Source organism: Gigantopelta aegis, chromosome 2 (assembly GCF_016097555.1).
Source record: "Gigantopelta aegis isolate Gae_Host chromosome 2, Gae_host_genome, whole genome shotgun sequence".
Lineage (NCBI taxonomy): Eukaryota > Metazoa > Mollusca > Gastropoda > Neomphalida > Peltospiridae > Gigantopelta > Gigantopelta aegis.
The window spans coordinates 1493254-1515740 of NC_054700.1; the positions used below are offsets into that span (position 1 = coordinate 1493254).

A 22487-nucleotide genomic window follows, 5' to 3' on the forward strand; every position below is an offset into this window, starting at 1 on the left:
CTAACATTTGGTTATTTTTACACGGAACATTTTCTTTTCAAAATCTTGATTAGCAATATTTTTAGTCAAATAAAAATTGATTAGCAACTACTGTTTGATGTTTTAAAATTGTGTTGTGATTTCTGAAACTTGCATAGCGAATCCCAACGTGATACTTAACAAAATGTCACTGTTGTACACTTGGTATATATATTATAGTGACAGAAAGGAAAGGAATGTCTGCCTAACGACACCCCAGCACATTTTAAACTACGACTACACAGGTTTATTTCAACATTGGAACATGGGCAAAACAACACATTATCTTCAGCCTTGGTGGACAGTACCCCTTGCCCCACCCCCACCCCCCAACATCTGATGCCTGTATGATAAGCACTGGCCCTAGTTTCTTGAATTACATGTAAGTTACAGATCCACAGAGTCAGTGGTAGTTAACCTCAGCTGACATATACTGCACTGAATGACAGTCTCAGCTGATTCCATTCATTCCATTCATTCCTTTCACCCACATACATACTTCCTGCAACAGAAACTTCTGTAGGTCAGCACGACCTATACTAGTGTGATCTGTATATAAATACAGGTACAGTAAAACATTGTCCGATAATATCGGCTGTCAAAGTGAATTTGATGGCAGATACATATGACTTGGTAAACCACTGGTGATGAAGCTTGTGTCAGTGAGAATAAACATCAATGTCATATGATGGGGACAAGTCTGACTGATTGAATGGATTGACTGACGGACGGACGGACGGACGATGGATGGATGGATGGATGGATTGGATGGATGGATGGATGGATGATGGATGGATAAGAGGGTAAATTGATGGATATGTCAATGGATGGATGGATTGATAGATGGCTATGTCGGTGGATGGATGGATGGATAAGAGGGTAAATTGATGGACAGATGGATAAATGGGTGGATGGATGGATGGACGGACGGATAGATGGATGAAGGGATGAATGGATAAGATGGTAAATTAATGGATATGTGAATGGATGGATGGATGAAGAGATGGACGGATGGATGGATGGATGGATGGATGGATGGATGGAAGGATGCATGGATGGCTAAGTTAATGGATAAGTTGATGGATAAGTGGGTAGGGTGTGCACTTTACGGTCGCCCATTCGCCCATGGTGAGTCAAAATAGCGTCAGGCAAGTCAAAACCTTATCACGTGTCGCCCACCTGGCGACCGAAAATTTCTGCATATTGTATTATGTATCAAAATGCAAATAACTAATGTCTGTAAGAGATCGGAAAGTTATTTTTTATTTATTGTTTTCAACTGGTTTCCTATTAGTATCTGCACAACTAAACCCATAAAGGACATAATAGTGACCACTTCCCCAGTCTATCGAACAGTCTAAAGCCATTCGGAATGCCTCAGCCGGGTTTTGATTACATACTCGGAAAACCTAGGCCACGTAAATGTATTCATAGGTTCAATCGGAACACCTTGGCCATGTCTGTCTTAACTTTCCATTTAGTTACAATTGGAACAACTCGTCACATTCTGCTATGCTATGTTTTACAGAAAGATTTTGTTTATCTTGTCTTGTAACTTTTATCATGCTCCTATACCACTAAGGTTTCGAGCATGTCTATCCCAAGTCCCGTCTCTGGATGCCAGGGACCTGAGAAATGTTTTGTTTAGGAGCCTGAAGTTTTCCGAAGTTAATTGTGCTGGAAAGTTTTCGTTTCTTACGGAATATACCGAGTATCATATACCAAACACCCAATCGTCACTGCGAACAATGTCAACAACAGCCATCATTGCCTGTGCATATGCGAGTGATTATGCCTTTAACTTCTGTGTTTATTTCTCTAGTGGATGTGATTATTGTTTGTATAGATTGCTGTCAGCTTAGTATTTTTTTTTTTTTTTAATTCCTCGTCATATGGTCATAAAAGCACCGTATTCATTCCAAGACTGAACTTTGGTAAAACATTCCAAATGTTTGACTGTGTGGATCCTGTGACAACATAATAATTATAATTAAATTACAACAGTTTGTAATAAAACCTAAACAAGTTCTGTCTCCTTTTTTGTGTTGTTATTATTATTTGTATGATATGATAACATGTTTTTTAAAGTGCAATTTGAGTAAGTTTTTTTTTTTAACGAAATTTGGTCGTGGGCCATTCAAGAGTTGTACAGGCGAGTCAAAGTGTTGCTGTGAGTGGCCCGATTGGCCAATCAAAATAAATCTCAAGAGCATACCCTGAGTGGGTGTTGCTGAGTGGCATGAGAGGATCGATTGATAAATGAGAAGATGAGTGAATTGGTGAATAAATTTAATAGAATAAATCAATGTATTCAATTATTTTACTGAGTTAAAACCTTTTTTAAACTTTTGATTGTCATTACATACCACCATACTGATCAGTAAGCATAGATTACTTCATGAATTATTATAGTATAGAATCCATATATATCATACAAAGAATTGATTAAAAACATTTAACAAATCTGTATAACCCATTTATGGGTTGCACAAAAATAAATTCATGTAACCCATTTCCTTTTCAGATAACCTGTTATATCCACGCGAATGATGTCCTCAATTCAATTTGCAAATAAAAGACAGGTTATGCAAAATTAGATTTTAATGTTCTTTCAATCACCCATGGTCTGAATTAAGGCTGTGGATTAAATATGTTTTTAACATAATAATGTGGGATATTGTTGTATGATACCATAAATATCACACAACTTTCTCTCAAATGAGTGTGTACCGACTTTTAGAAGTCTTACTATATCAAATCCAGGAATGATAAACTGTGCATACAATTTACATATGTTATAAATTAAATACACAAATAGAAGACGCAAGCTAATCTCGTACTCATGATAATTATAATAACACATTAGATAGATAGGAGAGAAAAAAGTCCAACCTATTTTGCTGGTAACTCTAGATTAATTAAACTTAAGACGATGTGGATAAGAACATAGTTTACATAACTCTGCTTTTTAACTCCAGAAGACGAGAGGCTGAGGCTATGATTTACAGAATTAATGTTTCATCTTGTACAACATGCTGGAGAAATAAACCTCGTTAATTGGGCATAAATCTAATGAATACCGAAATAGTCAATGAATGTGCACCATCTATGAATTTCTTTTCGTCTTCTTTTTTTTCTTTTTTTTGGGGGTGGGGGGGGTGGGGGGGTGGTGGTGGAAATTGTGATGCAACTCATAGGTAGAGTATTTTTCTCAGGAGTGATGCCAAAATGACTGCAGAATTTCTCTAGGGAGGGGGTAATGTGTCCAAAAAAAGGCACCTCTGAATTCCAAAGTAGACAAACATGCAATATACAAAAAGTTCCCATAATACTTTGAAGTTTGGATCCTCTGATAGGTGTACACCTCCACAATCCTCCCCTGGATCCTGTGATAGGTGCACACCTCCACAATCCTCCCCGGATCCTGTGATAGGTGCACACCTCCACAATCCTCCCCGGATCCTGTGATAGGTGCACACCTCCACAATCCTCCCCAGATCCTGTGATAGATGCACACCTCAAGTATCCTCCCCGGATCCTGTGATAGGTGCACACCTCAAGTATTCTCCCTGGATCCTGTGATAGGTGCACAACTCCACAATCCTCCCTGGATCCTGTGATAGGTGCACACCTCAAGTATCCTCCCCGAATCCTGTTATAGATGCACACCTCAAGTATCCTCCTCGGATCCTGTGATAGGTGCACACCTCCATAATCCTCCTCGGATCCTGTGATAGGTGCACACCTCCAGAATCCTCCTTGGATCCTGTGATCGATGCACACCTCCATAATCCTCCCCGGATCCTGTGATAGATGCACACCTCTATAATCCTCCCCGGATCCTGTGATAGGTGCACACCTCCATAATCCTTCCCAAATCCTGTGATAGGTGCATACCTCAAGCATCCTCCACGGATCGTGTGATAGGTGCACACCTCAAGTATCCTCCCTGGATCCTGTTATAGGTGCAATACCTCAAGTATCCTCCCCAGATCCTATGATAGGTGCACACCTCAAGTATCCTCCCCGGATCCTATGATAGGTGCAATACCTCCAGAATCCTCCCTGGATCCTGTGATGACTTAAAAAAAAGGGGGGGGGGGGGGGGGGAGTCCACATTGTTAATAACTAGGATAAATTATTCTCTTACCTTTAATTACTGATAGACATAAATCTTGAAAAAACCATTACAATGACACAGATTCCACATATTTGATGATAACAATGTCACCTACTAGTCACCTACTAGTATATCGACTTTGCTAAGATTGCATAAGGCAAAAGGCATGTAATGTTGTGCTGGCTGCTATTTTACCTTTTTATGGAATACTCTCCAAGAGGGTTGAATAGGTGTGATATAATCTAACAATGTCATAACATGCATTGTGGTATAAAAGCAATCGCGATGATGTCACATTAATTATGTCACATGCTTTGGAGGCAAACAGCAAAAAACTGCATGCTTTTTGTCCTAGGAGATCTAAGCAAAGTTGAGATGCTAGGTGACATGATTATCATCTAGTATGTAGAATTTGTCTCACTCTAATGTTTTTCTCACAATTTCTGTCTGGACAAAATGTGGGTAAAATCTATCGGAAATTAAAGGTAGGAAGCTAATTTATTGTATAGTTGACATCAGTGATGGAAATAAGCAGAAGATTTTACTAGTCCACTGGACAAATACATCTAGAAATCTACTTGTCCACCTACAATGTCACTTGTCCACCTACAATGTCACTTGTCCACCTGCAATGTCACTTGTCCACCTACAATGTCACTTGAGTTAAGTCTCACCTGCTAATTTCTTCTCTATTTTTTTTTAAATTCAATTTTATTTATTGTCTTTATTACTCATCAGCATACATAATAAATACATGTATGTCTATATATAATATGTACAGTATAATAGTGGGGAGTGATTTTCACATAAGATGATAAATCATGTAAATAAAATTAAATTCCATACACAAGGCCTCCTCTCCTGCTCTTCTTTTCAGCCATTTTGCATTTGTCAGATATCGTCTTAGTGCTTTACTAAATAGCAGGAAACATTTTTCAGATATGCTCAGTACCCAGCTCTAACAGACACCCATGGGCCCAAGTAAATCAGTATATACCACCCAGCTCTAACAGACACCCATGGGCCCAGGTAAATCAGTATATACGGTATACCTCCCAGCTCTAACAGACACCCATGGGCCCAGGTAAATCAGTATATACGGTATACTGCCCAGCTCTAACAGACACCCATGGGCCCAGGTAAATCAGTATATACAGTATACCTCCCAGCTCTAACAGACACCCATGGGCCCAGGTAAATCAGTATATACGGTATACCTCCCAGCTCTAACAGACACCCATGGACCCAGGTAAATCAGTATATACGGTATACCGCCCAGCTCTAACAGACACCCATGGGCCCAGGTAAATCGGTATATACGGTATACCCCCCAGCTCTAACAGACACCCATGGACCCTGGTAAATCGGTATATACCACCCAGCTCTAACAGACACCCATGGACCCAGGTAAATCGGTATATACGGTATAATGCCCAGCTCTAACAGACACCCATGGCCCCAAGTAAATCGGTATATACCACCCAGCTCTAACAGACACCCATGGGCCCAGGTAAATCGGTATATACGGTATACCGCCCAGCTCTAACAGACACCCATGGGCCCAGGTAAATCGGTATATACGGTATACCTCCCAGCTCTAACAGACACCCATGGACCCTGGTAAATCAGTATATACGGTATACCTCCCAGCTCTAACAGACACCCATGGGCCCAAGTAAATCGGTATATACAGTATACCTCCCAGCTCTAACAGACATCCATGGGCCCAGGTAAATCGGTATATACGGTATACCGCCCAGCTCTAACAGACACCCATGGGCCCAGGTAAATCAGTATATACGGTATACCTCCCAGCTCTAACAGACACCCATGGACCCTGGTAAATCAGTATATACGATATACCTCCCAGCTCTAACAGACACCTATGGGCCCAGGTAAATCAGTATATACGATATACCGCCCAGCTCTAACAGACACCCATGGACCCTGGTAAATCAGTATATACGATATACCTCCCAGCTCTAACAGACACCCATGGGCCCAGGTAAATCAGTATATACGATATACCGCCCAGCTCTAACAGACACCCATGGACCCTGGTAAATCAGTATATACGATATACCGCCCAGCTCTAACAGACACCCATGGGCCCAAGTAAATCAGTATATACGATATACCTCCCAGCTCTAACAGACACCCATGGACCCTGGTAAATCAGTATATACGATATACCTCCCAGCTCTAACAGACACCCATGGGCCCAGGTAAATCGGTATATACGGTATACCTCCCAGCTCTAACAGACACCCATGGACCCTGGTAAATCAGTATATACGATATACCTCCCAGCTCTAACAGACACCCATGGGCCCAGGTAAATCGGTATATACGGTATACCGCCCAGCTCTAACAGACACCCATGGGCCCAGGTAAATCAGTATATACGATATACCTCCCAGCTCTAACAGACATCCATGGACCCAGGTAAATCAGTATATACGATATACCTCCCAGCTCTAACAGACATCCATGGGCCCAAGTAAATCAGTATATACGATATACCTCCCAGCTCTAACAGACATCCATGGACCCAGGTAAATCAGTATATACGGTATACCTCCCAGCTCTAACAGACACCCATGGGCCCAGGTAAATCAGTATATACGATATACCTCCCAGCTCTAACAGACACCCATGGACCCAGGTAAATCGGTATATACGGTATATACGGTATACCTCCCAGCTCTAACAGACACCCATGGGCCCAAGTAAATCGGTATATATGGTATACCGCCCAGCTCTAACAGACACCCATGGGCCCAAGTAAATCGGTATATACGGTATACCTCCCAGCTCTAACAGACACCCATGGGCCGAAGTAAATCAGTATATACGGTATACCTCCCAGCTCTAACAGACACCCATGGGCTCAGGTAAATCGGTATATACGGTATACCTCCCGGCTCTAACAGACACACATGGTATATACGATATACCACCCAGCTCTAACAGACACCCATGGGCTCAGGTAAATCGGTATATACGGTATACCGCCCAGCTGTAACAGACACCCATGGGCCTAGGTAAATCGGTATATACAGTATACCGCCCAGCTCTAACAGACACCCATGGACCCAGGTAAATCGGTATATACGGTATACCGCCCAGCTGTAACAGACACCCATGGGCCTAGGTAAATCGGTATATACAGTATACCGCCCAGCTCTAACAGACACCCATGGACCCAGGTAAATCGGTATATACGGTATACCGCCCAGCTGTAACAGACACCCATGGGCCTAGGTAAATCGGTATATACGGTATACCACCCAGCTCTAACAGACACCCATGGACCCAAGTAAATCGGTATATACAGTATACCGCCCAGCTCTAACAGACACCCATGGACCCAAGTAAATCGGTATATACAGTATACCGCCCAGCTCTAACAGACATCCATGGACCCAAGTAAATCGGTATATACAGTATACCGCCCAGCTCTAACAGACATCCATGGACCCAAGTAAATCGGTATATACGGTATACCGCCCAGCTCTAACAGACATCCATGGACCCAAGTAAATCGGTATATACAGTATACCACCCAGCTCTAACAGACACCCATGGACCCAGGTAAATCGGTATATACGGTATACCGCCCAGCTGTAACAGACATCCATGGACCAAGGTAAATTGGTATATATGGTATACCTCCCAGCTCTAACAGACATCCATGGGCCTAGGTAAATCGGTATTGACGTGATACCGATACTGAATGGTATAGACGATATACCACCCAGCTCTAACAGTCACCCATGGGCCGAGGTAAATTGGTATTGACGTGATACCGATATCAAATGGTATAGACGATATACCGCCCAGCTCTAACAGACACCCATAGGCCCAAGTAACAAATCTGGTTTTAATGAAAGTCTGGTTTTGAGAGGTTATGTTCTGAAGTGATATTTAATAAGGGACCATGAGAAACATCTTGTTTTGAGGGAATTCTGGTTTACAGAGGGTCTGGTTTTGAGAGGTTATGTTCTGAGATGATATTTGATAAAAGACCATGGATGAAAAACATCTTGTTTTGAGGGAATTCCGGTTGACAGAGGGTCTGCGTTTCAGAGGTTTCTCTGTATTTCTTTCCTTTCCAATTTGATTTATTTTGGAAAAATTTGTTGTACATAAATAGTGAATCAGTTTGCCAAACAGATACCTAAATAATGCATGAATGAAGCCAGCTGTAATTTGTGGAAATCTGACAACACGATCTCATTGAAAGTCCTGTTTGTGTCAAACATGGGCACACATGTAGAATGGTCAAGACACACGATCTGCAGCCCTAATGATGGGGTCTGTTGGACACGATCTTCAACATGACTGACCGCCGCAGAGTGGACACAAATGTAGGTTTAAACACAATACACCCACACACCACAAACACCTATCATTAAACGGGACAACACCAGAGCACTGACCACTGGATATATACTCTTAAATACTCTAAAACTTCCATTCATGGACCTAACACAATGTGATGTGTTCTAGCAGAAAATGCGACCAAGCAAACTAAAGACAGCACAGAAGCGCTAGCATGCAGGTCAGTGAACAGAGAGACATACAGATGGACACAGACAGGTAATGGATGGACAGACAGACAGATAAATAAGATAGAGACTGCATGCAGTGGCTGCCATCAGCGAAATCAAGGTCAGCTAAGATCACTCAATGTCCTAAAGTGGAGCAAGGGGAGCAAACACATGAAGTTTTGAATTACAATTACTAAAATGTTTATTGCAAGGCTGCTTTCCTAAAACGTTCCTGCTATAAAGCCCAGCATATTTTCAAAGTTATCTTAGCACTATGATATATCGTAACACCATCATAGACTATGATGTCACTAAGACATGTGCTATAGTGATGCCAACCGGCCTCGGTGGTGACGTGGTTAAGCCATCGGACATAAGGCTTATAGGTACTGAGTTCGCAGCCCAGTACTGACTCACACTCATTGGGTAGGTGTAAGACCACTACACCCTCTTTTCTCTCACTACTAGTAACCCTAACAACTAACCCACTGTCCTGGACATAGTTGAAGTGAGCCCAGGACAGCATGCTTGAACCATAGTTGGATACAAGCACGGAAATAAGTTGAAATGAAATGAAATATAAAAACGCCACCATAGTCTACAATGGTTTCACAATGTTGTAACGTTAAGATAGCTTTGTAAATCTCCAGTAAGGTGAGAATGGAGGGGAGGGCAAATGATGATTCACCTTTCCTGGTGAAGACTGCAGATGGATGAATAATCAGATAGGTGGATGAACAGACAGACAGATGGATGAATAATCAGAGTAGATGGATGGACAGACAGACAGATGGATAAATAGACAGATGGATCGACAGACAGACAGATGGATGAATAATCAGAGTAGATGGATGGACAGACAGAGAGATGGATAAATAAACAAATAGATGGATGGACAGACAGATGGATGAATAAAAAGATAGATGGATAAATAAACAGATAGATAGAAAAAAAGGAATTTTCTTCACTGTTTTAATCTACAGCCATTTGGTGCATACAATAAAACATAGACATGTACAGGGCTCAAACTTAATGATGGTGATTGTTTTATTTAATGATGCACTCTTGCAGTTGTTGAGATATAAAAGTGTCATTGGTAAAGCTTGTCAATGATGGCAAAATGTATACACCTGGTGTACATTATCTACCAATGTATAACATTTGTACATTTGAAATATGTCTACAAATATGTCTACATACAGCAAACTATGTTGTAATAACCTTTCAGTCATGTTTATTTGCTGTAAAAGTGACGTTTTTAAAAACTGGCGTATATAGGCAGGGTCAAAATTGCTGTCGGTGGGTCATTTCACTTGTGGTAATTAATAAAAACTGGCGTATATAGGCAGGGTCAAACTTGCTGTCGGTGGGTCATTTCACTTGTGGTAATTAATAAAAACTGGCGTATATAGGCAGGGTCAAACTTGCTGTCGGTGGGTCATTTCACTTGTGGTAATTAATAAACACATATGGTTGTGGAAGACAAATTCTTAAGTTCGAGCCCTGATATTTGTAACTCAGGTTTTCACTTATCCATTGCGAGGCTCGGATATTTGTAACTCAGGTTTTCACTTATCCACTGCGAGGCTCGGATATTTGTAACTCAGGTTTTCACTTATCCACTGCGAGGCTCGGATATTTGTAACTCAGGTTTTCACTTATCCACTGCGAGGCTCTGATATTTGTAACTCAGGTTTTCACTTATCCACTGCGAGGCTCTGATATTTGTAACTCAGGTTTTCACTTATCCACTGCGAGGCTCTGATATTTGGCATCATGGCATTCCCCAGAGGCTGTGTTGTTTTTCATTCACTTATCCCCATACTGCGAGGCTATTGATAAGTTTTGTAACTCAGCTTTTTCAAACTTATCCACTGCGAGGCTATGAATATGGCTGATATATTGTGAAATGGCTGATATGAATATGGCTGATATGAATATGGCTGATATGAATATGGATGATATGAATATGGATGATATGAATATGGATGATATGAATAGATGTTTTGGCATATGAATATCCATATGCGATGGCTGGCTGATATTTGTAACTCAGGATTTTCAATGATCCATTTGCGAGGCTCGGATGCCTGGGATTAATACCATTTAAATCATGGTTTGAAATTTATTTGTAATACACATGGCGTCAATCTTGCTTCTTCCCACATTTATCTCTAGACACTGCGACCGTATATCTTCGCTCTGATTTTCACCCAAAATTTATTTTATAACTTGGGGGGTCGACTTATAAAAGGGTAAAAGATGGCATTCACCCAAAAGAGGCTGTTTTGGGTTTTTCATTCCCAAGTTTTAGTGAGATCCCTGTAAACATACATGATTCCTAACCCGAATGTAAATGTTTTCATCTTTTCCTATATTAAATAATTTGTGGTTTTGGTTATGCGAGAAGGCGTGCGATCTCACTCACATGCCAAGACAACAGTCGACTTAGTTAAAATAACAGTCATCACTAATAGCAAAAATGTAAACAATACTAACTACCGGTTGCCTGAGTTTATTTTGAAATCTGGTCACTGGCATTCTCAGAACCGAACATACGGGTACTTCGACCCCTCGCTGCCATTGTTTATCACGTGATGCAGTGAAGCTTCTCCTTAGTTACGTATGGTTTGACAGTGAAATGAGGCAACTTTGGTCGATCATTTACAACAGTTAATGGTCACGATGCCTAAAACATGTTGTGCAGTTGGCTGCATAAACCATAACATGATGTTAAAAAAATATATCGTTTTACAAATTTCCAAAAGAAGAAACTAGGCACCGCTTGTGGGTAGGGTCATTAAAACGACAAACCTGATGGAATTCCATGGCTTCCCTCACAGAATGCGACTACGTTGACTTTAATGTTGTTGCTTGTTGACACCAACAGAGATTAATTTAGCAAACAAAATGGTTAAAGCATGTGCAGTGATAAAAATCCCACATTATACTGTAAATAAAATACACAATTCCATCGTCTTCCATGAAAAAACCCCCAACAAAACGATGCATCCAGTTCTTGAATAAACAGTATATTCCTTTATCATTAAATTTGTGTGGTCATTATTTTTCATTTAATCTTAGTTGCTTGGATATTATCTATACTTGTATTTATTTTGCCATACTACATCTTATTTATTTATTTTTTAATTTTAAAATAAAAGTTTATACTGCTAAATTACACACATATAATAATTATAATATAGGCCTAAATTCTTGTTTTAACTTTAATTATAATTTAAAAAAATTGCAAATGTGTCTGTAGCAGGCCTGCAGTAAGAAAATATAGGTAGTCCCCACCCCCCCCCCCCCCCCCCCCAACCTCTCTCTCTCTGTGAGCTCTCCGCGTGTTTAGTATTTACTTTGGTGCAGAGGGTAAATAATGTGTGTGCCTTTGTTTCAGTATATATATCTATATCTATCTATCTATCTATCTATCTATCTATATATATATATACATACATATATATATATACATACATACATACACATAAATCTATAAATACATATGTGGATCAATGTAATTTGGTGGTTGTGGTACATTTGTAGATTTTGCTTGTTCAAGTTAGAGGACTTACCATTTTACATATATATGTAGTTTCATGGTATTCTACAGTTCAGTGTGTGTGTTTGTATGCTTGTGTGTGTATGTGTTTGTGTGTGTAATCTGCTTTAGAAATTACCTGCAATAAAATGAATGGTCAACTGCCATATCTGATATTAGTTTTCCATTTTGAAAACACTGTTTGACATGGAGAATGTAGCATTTAACCATCTCATTCATATATTTTCCTTGAATATGCTACATAAGTGCATCTACATGAGGTAATTTAACCAGGGTTAAAAGCAACTTAGGTTAAATATGTGTAGTCTAGTAGAAGGCATACCGATATAGATCAGTTTATTAACAACCATATTTGCCTCCTTTCTCCAGCTGTATACTATTAAAAATTAGTTTTGTAGATATTATTTAAATTGAATTGCAATAACAATTCCAGTACAAGACTGAACAAGAAAATATCTGCAATATCCATTGTGACTAGATATAAAACAACACCAATATTATATATATATTAACCATTATTTACTCAGGTAAGTTTTTGTGTTTTATTACTAAATATACCAGGTTAAACCCTATTATTAAAACATTTGCATTGGTTGTAGACCTCGACATGAAAATAACCAAGGGAACTGATTATTTGATCCCTAACGTAGTTTATGGGGGGGGGGGGGGGGGGGGGGATTTAAAATATTACCATATTGATACTACATGTATATAAATTCACATGCCAAAGGAAACTATATATTATTCTCCTTGAAACTAATCTCAGGTGATGGGTAAGTAGAGAGAGATATTGCTCCCCCTAGATGTCAAGGTCTGAGGATGGCTATATTTTATTATTGCTATTTTCTTTTTGCCTACATTCAACCGGTAAGGAAGGGCAACATCATGTGGTAATTTTGCAATCTGTAAAAACAAAAGCATTTCATTATTTCAAGAAACTGTATTTTGTTTTAAGAATAAAAGAATGTATTCAGAGGAACGTTATAACTGCCATTACATCTATATAATAAGATATGAGAATAAGAAAGAAATGTTTTATTTAACGATGCACTCAACACATTTTATTTACGGTTATATGGTGTCAGACATATGGTTACGGACCACACAGATTTTGAGAGGAAACCCACTGTCGCCACTACATGGGCTACTCTTCTGATTAGCAGCAAGGGGTCTTTTATTTCTGCTTCCCACAGGCAGGATAGCACAAACCATGGCCTTTGTTGAATCAGTTATGGATCACTGGTCGGTGCAAATGGTTTACACCTACCCATTGAGCCTTGCGGAGCACTCACTCAGGGTTTGGAGTCGGTATCTGGATTAAAAATCCCATGCCTCGACTGGGATCCGAACCCAGTACCTACCAGCCTGTAGACCGATGGCCTGCCACGACGCCACCGAGGCCGGTATATGAGAATAATACTATTGTAATTTTGAAGTTGTAAAGTAACAACTTTGCTATTGTTTTATTATTACATACTATTTGGAAATAAAACAATTATTAAATCATAAAAATAATTAACTTAATCATACATACAAATTTTATTATAAATACAAATTATATATTTTGTAGCCCACATCATAATTATTATATTAATAATTATCTTATCATTTCAAAATTGTTAAAATTTATAATTAACATTACCTGAAAACTGCATCAACAAAAATTATATTCTGCCCAACCTGCCGTCCCCTCGACATTCAAAGTACATGGAAACACATCGGTACTAAATATAGATTATACTAATTCAGATTCCCGTTGTTTGTTTCTATTATATGACAACCCAAGCTGCTATAATACTCATAAGTCATGCTGCAACTATGTGTTAGCTACAGAAAATAAATGACAATATGCAAGGTATGCAAAAAGGTTAATATGATAACTTTATTCTATGTAAACCAGTAATCACTAAGGCTTCACCCCCAAAGACCCGGATGATCGGTAACTAGGCCGTGTGACGTCACGCCGGTCCCGAGAATTAATGGTTGTTCAAACAATGTTTTGTCGGTGATTGACTTCATGAATATTACTGAGCTTTCCCTTAAAATAACTTAGACTGATCTCTGCAGTTCACTAGAGCAATAGGGACACACATCATTTGGTACAAAATCCAGTGTACTTTCCAGAGTTATCCCCCTTACATGTATTAATATGGCGGAAAAACATGTGATAAACCGATGATGATACATGTACTTTCAGTTTTATCGTAGTGATCTGTTGTCAGTGTTAATAAATAAAGTTGTTGTCTGTGCACAAAACCATGCTGTACAGTGCCATACGGTAACAGCCAAACAGCTTTCACTATCTAATAAGGGAATATTTCGTTTTGATGCCATATAGTTTGATTGCGATGTATCATGTACAAAACGTGAAAACCGAAGTTTGTAAAATAATTTTCTTTTGTTCAAATATTGTACATTATTGTTCTCATATGTGCTGAAAATAAGAAATACTTCAATATTTATAAGTTGTTTTTCATGGCAACTTATAAACGGGTCAATAAAAAAATATGTTTTCAGGGCTTGAAATTAGGGACTCGACTTATAGCCGAGATCGACTTATAGGCGAAGATATAAGGTAGTATCAGTGTTCGAGATTGAAAATTTTGGGCAGTATCCCTGTTGGATACTAACATTTCAAAATCTGGTATCCTACCTGAGAATTTAGTATCCCACTTAAATGAAATTGATAAATAACATCGTAACAAACTTGGACGATACTGTTACTTAACTTCACCAGTAAATTACTACTTTTATTGTTTCAGCGAAAATTAAAACGCAGGATTAAAGAAACCCAACAGCATTATGTGGTATCCTGGTGGGATACTGGGTTATTGAAGTCTGGTATCCAAAATTAAATTCTGGTATCCTCGGGATATCGGGATACCGTTAATCTCGAACACTGAGTATAGTTTCAATCTCATTTTATGTAAATTTAAACTAATCATACGGGGCTCACAAATACAATTATCATAAATTGCTTTAATCACATCATGTGACCTGAACTTTGACCATATTATTGTAGTAGGAGTTATTCCATTGCGTTTACAGCCAAAAGCAGTTACAATGTACTTACGGTATATAACATCTAACACAGGTAGTTTAATTTACATATGGTCTTGTCCCTCTCTCTACAGCATTTCATCAAATAAGCACCGGCCTCCAATAAGCGCCGGGTCTGTAACACTTTGCAACAAAATAAATGCAGGGTCTCTAATGAGCGCCGGGCCTTCAATAAGACAGCCGAAAATGTATATCCCTGGCCTCTTCCAGCAATGACGTTGACGCTAGGCACTTTACATGTATGTGGACAAATAATATTATGTTCCTTGTTTTGTTAAAGTTAAAGTTAAAAAATAAATAAAATTGCAAGTTTGTAGTTTTTGGCTTTAATTTCTAAAATTTGTTTTAAAAATATAAAGGCTGGTCTCCAATAAGTGCCGGTCTCCAATAAGCGTCCAGTCTGCGACCATTTTGACATGCATAAGCACCCAGATGCTTATTAAAGAAAATACGGTACTTGTAATCTTTTTATCAAAACTGATGAAGTTCTTGACTGATTACAGTACGTGAAGAAAAGCATGTGAAATACATAACTGGCTTCTAAACACAGTGAAATATTTCTACAGTAATGCATACCTTTAAAATACTTTGTTATCAACACGTAAACAGGTGCTTACAATCTTAAACGTTCAGAACATTGTCATAAATTACTGTTAATTTTACATTTTTATAAGTCAAAATGTTGCTCCTAAAATAAAAATGATGCTCTTATTTTTCTTAGTTGAGGCAAGAGAATGAGGCACCAAGCTAAAAATGTTAACATCGAGCCTTGTAATTTTTAAAAACTTTTTTAGTTTTTACAATACACAATGTACTATTGGTCATCATAATGTTGACATAGTTGGCACTGTTTATAATGTGAACCAACCCGAAACCCTGCTGTTAGTACCAAACTCTCACCTGTGAAAATCCATCGGTCTTTCACTTCTCAAAAATCAATGTGCTCTAGTGGTGTCATTAAACAAACTTTCACTTTCACTTTCACTTCTCTCAAATTGTCAATTCCTCATGGATGGTGCCAGGTCAGTTCATAAACTGAAAGACATGAAAATTAAACAAATTTAAATGTTTAACTACATGTATGTATCATCAGCTATTAACCAGTAATTTGTTTTTATGCATGCAGAGGGTTACACGATGATTCATACCCATTTTGACGATTCATACACACTATCATTTAATACCCTAGACGATTTGTACCCATTTTGTTTCGTCCCTGGACGATTCTTACACACTATACTGCATTATACCCTAGACGATTCATGCCAATTTTGTTTCATCCCTGGACGATTCGTACACACTATACTGCATTATACCCTAGACGATTCATGCCAATTTTGTTTCATCCCTGGACGATTTGTACACACTATACTGCATTATACCCTAGACGATTCATGCCAATTTTGTTTCGTCCCTGGACGATTCATACACACTACCGTTTAATACCCTAGACGATTCTTACCCATTTTGTTTCGTCCCTGGATGATTTGTACACATTACCATTTTATACCCTAGACAATTTGTACACATTTTGTTTCGTCCCTGGATGATTCGTACACACTACCATTTTATACCCTAGACAATTTGTACCCATTTTGTTTCATCCCTGGATGATTGGTACACACTACCGTTTTATACCCTAGACGATTCGTACCCATTTTGTTTCGTCCCTGGATGATTCGTACACACTACCGTTTAATACCCAAGACGATTCTTACCCATTTTGTTTCGTCTCTGGACGATTCATACCCAGTACATTTTGGACACATTTTATGTTGAATTGCACAATGATAATGTTTGATCTGTCTTAGTTAGTTGTTCACTTGAGAGGGATTTTAACTGGGTTTTCTTTCCAAGGTTCAAACATGCTTACTGTGAGTATGGAAAGCCAGGGGTAATTTCTATTTTTTAAATCTTTACAATATTTGATCAATTCACATATTAAATAAGAAATAAAAACATTTGCATCCCATCGAAGACTTCAGTGTGGAGGATGGGGAGGGGAGGAATGGGGGGGGGTGGGGTGGAAGAGGCCCGTCGGCCACACAATACACCATCCCAGGACCAGTGTTAAACATGGCCTCTTGCTAACTAAGGGTATTAATATACTTTGATGTATATTTTAACCGACAAAAGTGGCCGGTTCCCAATCAACTAATTAATGGTATGAGCACAAACACATTTTGAAGTAAGCTATCATCTACAATGAAACACCTAGCTAAAAATGTTAACATGGAGCCTTGTCATTTTAAAAAAAAAAACTTTTTTTTATACTCCATTAAAATTTAAAACCCCCCCACAAAAACCCAAACAAAAGAAACAACAACAAAAATTCCTCATCCTTATTTGCAAGCTGGTCAGGGTTCCATGAAACAATCCCTTTGTTTAGGCCCATCACAGGATGGATGGTTCGATTCATTAAAAGACCAGGGAGAGAGTACTGGCTGCAAAGCAGCTCTTTACATTTACAGCCGGCCTCAGTGGTGTTGTGGTTAAGCCATAGAACATAAATTAAGGCTGGTAGGTACAGGGTTCACAGTCTAGTACCGGCTCCCACCCAGAGAGAGTTTTACCGACTCAATGGGCAGGGGTAAGACCACTACACCCTCTTCTCTCTCACTAACCACTAACAACTAACCCACTGTCCAGGACAGACAGCCCAGATAGCTGAGGTGTGTGCCCAGGGCAGCATGCTTGAACCTTGATTGGATACAAGCACAAAAATAAGTTGAAATAAAATATACATTTAGGCCGTTTGCTACTAGATACAAAAGGACTAGCCTACTCGATTTGTTATTCACCAGGAAACATATTAAGTATTCATTTGGATACATGCGAATGAAAGAATTTTAAACAAAAACTTTGATTTCTGGGAATTAATCAGTAATATGGTGACTGCGAAAACAAATGTGCTCTCCAAGAGATCAAATTCGAAGTGAAAATTTAACAACCGAATATTATCATCGTAAAATATATATCTAAACAGTAACACCTTTTCCATTGTGTACCTTATAAAACACTTTATTTAAAAAGAAAGCATTAATTTTGCAGGAAAAAAAACATTACGATTGTCAAGAAATAATTTTAAAAAAACAATTTCATGATTTATAGAGAACAGAATAAGCTCTGTCTTTTTATTATTTTTAAAATTATTATTATTTATATTTATTTTAATATAGCACACAAACACATGGTCATGATCATAAAGTAAACAATCAGAACAATTTGGTGTGTCATGAAGCTTTCTGTCTGTGTGTAAATTTAAAACACGTTGATCAACGAATTGGCCAAACACTCTGTTTGTTTGATATTCCATTCACAATATACCTCGGGCGAATTCACTCCGTTACTATGTATGAATCACAAACACAGTGTGAAACACGAAGTTTATGCTTATAGCTTTGGTCATCAAATGAAATGTTTTTTATTTAACGACGTACTCAACACATTTTATTTACGGCTATATGACGTCAGACATATGTTTAAGTACCACACAGATATTGAGAGAGGAAACCCACTGTGGTCACTTCATAGGCTATTCTTTTCAATTAGCAGTAAGGTATGTTTTACATGCACCATCCCACAGACAGGATAGTACATACCACAGCCTTTGTTACACCAGTCGTTGTGCACTGGCTGGAATAAGAAATAGCCCAATGGGCCCACCGATGGGGATCGATCCTAGACCAACCGCACATTAAGAGAATGCTTTACCACTGGGCTACGTTCTGCCTCTACCTCTGGCAACTTCAGCTGTCTGCCATTATTACGTGTGAATCACAAACACAGTTTGAAAGACGAAGTTTATGCTTATAGTTTTCATCATCAATACACCTGTCATAATGACAGGCAGGTGGGACAAGATAATCTGAAGTTGAATCATCGCAGCAGAATTTCACTCTCCTAGGTGAGTGTTTTACTCACAATACTCCGCCCTGAGCTGCATCCCCTCCCCAGGCACGGCAGAAGCATGTAGATATTGATTAGTGGCACAAAGCAAAGTTTCTAGGGAGGATCGGGGGTATGTATGCTCCCCCATAAAATTCCTGAAATGCAATTTCCTGCATTCTACAAGTAAAATTCGTGTCTGCCTAAAGATTTACTACCAATATTTTTGATTCAGAATTAGCCCCCCAACCCCCCCCCCCAAACTCTGCCATGCCTGCTCCCTATATAACTCCTCCTGCCACCCCTCCGGTTCCTCCACTGATTCTATTAAGATTCCGCACTTGAATAACTTATGCACAGACCAAATGGGTACAGTCAGAAACAATTAGAAAGAGAAAACTGCAGCAACAACTGCACTGGGGTTAGCTTTGAAAGAGAAAATAAACTACAAAAAAACCAAAAGCCATTTGATTGAGAAAGATGCAGAACAGAAAAGGCCACTTGAAAATGCTACTTTCTGCAAGACAGCTCCTGATAAAATTGCACAACGAATCGACATAAACCATTTGTACTGCTAAAGATAAAGATTTTCTCTCCATTTTGTTAATGCTCAAAGGTTTCTGTTTTTTGTAATTAGTTCCGTTTTAAGACTACATGTAATCTTGGGTGGAGGAAAGATTGGCACAATTTTAGTTGGGTTTTTTTAGTCTGATGATTGTTAAAATTATAGTGTTTGTTTTTGTTTTACCCCACCCCATCCCAACCTCCCCTTCCACCTTCTAAAATAGATGAGTAGCTAGTGTGGGGGAAATTCTGAAATGAGGAGTTTTATTATCATTATTTTTTCATTATTATAATCGTTCCATGCAGGATACAAGAGCAAACTCAATGTTAGAGGTCTTGAATTAGTGTTTTATTACATTAATTACATAATGAACATGTTCACACATAATTATATCCATATTGAATATCACATTAGTTTTATATACATTTTATGTTATACGTATAATTACCCTAATGTATATAAAAGTTTGTTTTGTTTAACGACACCACTAGAGCACACCGATTTATTAATCATCCGCTATTGGATGTCCAACATATGGTCATTTTGACATAGTCACAGTGAGGAAACCCGCTACATTTTTTTCCATTAGTAGCAAGGGATCTTTTATATGCACCATCCCACAGACAAGATAGCACATACCACAGCCTTTGATATACCATTTGTGGTGAATGGCTAGAGCGAGAAATAGCCCAAAAGGCCCACTGACGGGGATCGATCCTAGACTGACCATGCATCAAACGAGCGTTTCCCCACTGGACTACGTCCCACCCCTCTAATGTATATGTACAGACCCATAGGAACCAGGGGAGAGAGTGTGGGGGGGAAGGGGTCAATGTAAAAATATGGCTTGTGTCCTCCACTATGGAAGGTGTGACCCTCCACTAGCTGTTGTTCCCCCAATGCCCTGCTCCACTTATCGTTCATACAGGCTTGATGTGTATACTTGTATAATATCAAAAACACTTGACTTTAACACCGATAAAAGGGGCAGGATGTGGCCCAGTGGTAAAGCGCTCACTTGATGCGTGGTCGGTTTGGGATCGATCCCCACTGGACTATTTCTCGTTCCAGCCAGTACACTACGACTGGTGTATCAAAGGCCGTGGTATGTGCTATCCTGTCTGTGGGATTGTGAATATAAAAGATCCCTTGCTACTAATGGAAAAATGTAGCGGGTTTCCTCTCTAAGACTATATGTCAAAATTACCAAATATCTAACATCCAAAAGCCGATGATTAATAAATGAATGTGCTCTAGTGGTGTCGTTAAACAAAACAAACTCAAACACCGAAAAAAGTATTAAAGTATTAAAAACAAAATTGCTAAACTTTTTCAAAATCCTGATGACTGAAAAGAAGGGAAAGGATAAAGGAAGGAAAGAGAGCAAGAAAAAACTAGCAGATGATTCAGTGATTTAAGAAGTTAGTAATTACATTGTAGCTGGGCAGCGTTGAAAGTTCAGGTTTGGTATTGGTATCTGTATTTTGGGGGTGATTTATCTCGGTATCGGTACAGTATTTGGTATTGATAAAATACCGATATCAATACCAATATCGATACTGATATTGAGCGGTATTTTCAATATTCTCGGCTTTAAATGCATGCCCGATTTAAGTCTTACCCACCAATTTCATCTAAATAAAATAAAATTCCATACACAAGGCCCTCATCTCTCTCATCTTTTCAATACCAAAATTTTGGTACTTTAGTTGCTTGGTACAGTAAATGGCAGGATAACATTTTTCAATACCAAAATGGTTTGGTTATACGCCCACTCAAGTTAGTAATTTGCTTGGTACAGTAAATCAGTATTGACATTGTACCGACACCAAATGGTATATACGGTATACCGCCCAGCTCAAGTTAGTAATTTGCTTGGTACGGTAAATCAGTATTGACATTGTACCGACACCAAATGGTATATACGGTATACCGCCCAGCTCAAGTTAGTACTTTGCTTGGTACGGTAAATCAGTATTGACATTGTACCGACACCAAATGGTATATACGGTATACCGCCCAGCTCAAGTTAGTAATTTGCTTGGTACAGTAAATCAGTATTGACATTGTACCGACACCAAATGGTATATACGGTATACCGCCCAGCTCAAGTTAGTAATTTGCTTGGTACAGTAAATCAGTATTGACAATTGTACCGACACCAAATGGTATATACGGTATACCGCCCAGCTCAAGTTAGTAATTTGCTTGGTACGGTAAATCAGTATTGACAATGTACCGACACCAAATGGTATATACGGTATACCGCCCAGCTCAAGTTAGTAATTTGCTTGGTACGGTAAATCAGTATTGACATTGTACCGACACCAAATGGTATATACGGTATACCGCCCAGCTCAAGTTAGTAATTTGCTTGGTACAGTAAATCAGTATTGACAATGTACCGACACCAAATGGTATATACGGTATACCGCCCAGCTCAAGTTAGTAATTTGCTTGGTACGGTAAATCAGTATTGACAATGTACCGACACCAAATGGTATATACGGTATACCACCCAGCTCAAGTTAGTAAGTTAAAAAAATATATGATCAACAGTTTGTCAATTTACTTTATTACTCTTATTTCACCCATTTTAATTAGTATCAAAATAAAGGGAATCTGTTGTAGTTTTAATACATAATCACTTGTATAATACACTTGTATAATATCAAAACAATTAATTTACAGACCAAAAAACCCAACAAAAACAATCTT

General features: G+C 38.7%; 1 protein-coding gene across 1 annotated transcript in view; it reads right to left on the reverse strand.

Moving 5' to 3' along the window:
- The window catches only part of LOC121379676 (thrombospondin type-1 domain-containing protein 4-like), a 61606-nt gene extending 45260 nt beyond the window's left edge, over positions 1-16346 (reverse strand). The window contains exon 1 of the mRNA XM_041508337.1: positions 16217-16346. The gene's annotated coding sequence lies outside the window, so the exon portion shown is untranslated. The remainder of the gene's footprint in view (positions 1-16216) is intronic.
- Between the last annotated feature and the right edge of the window lie 6141 nt (positions 16347-22487).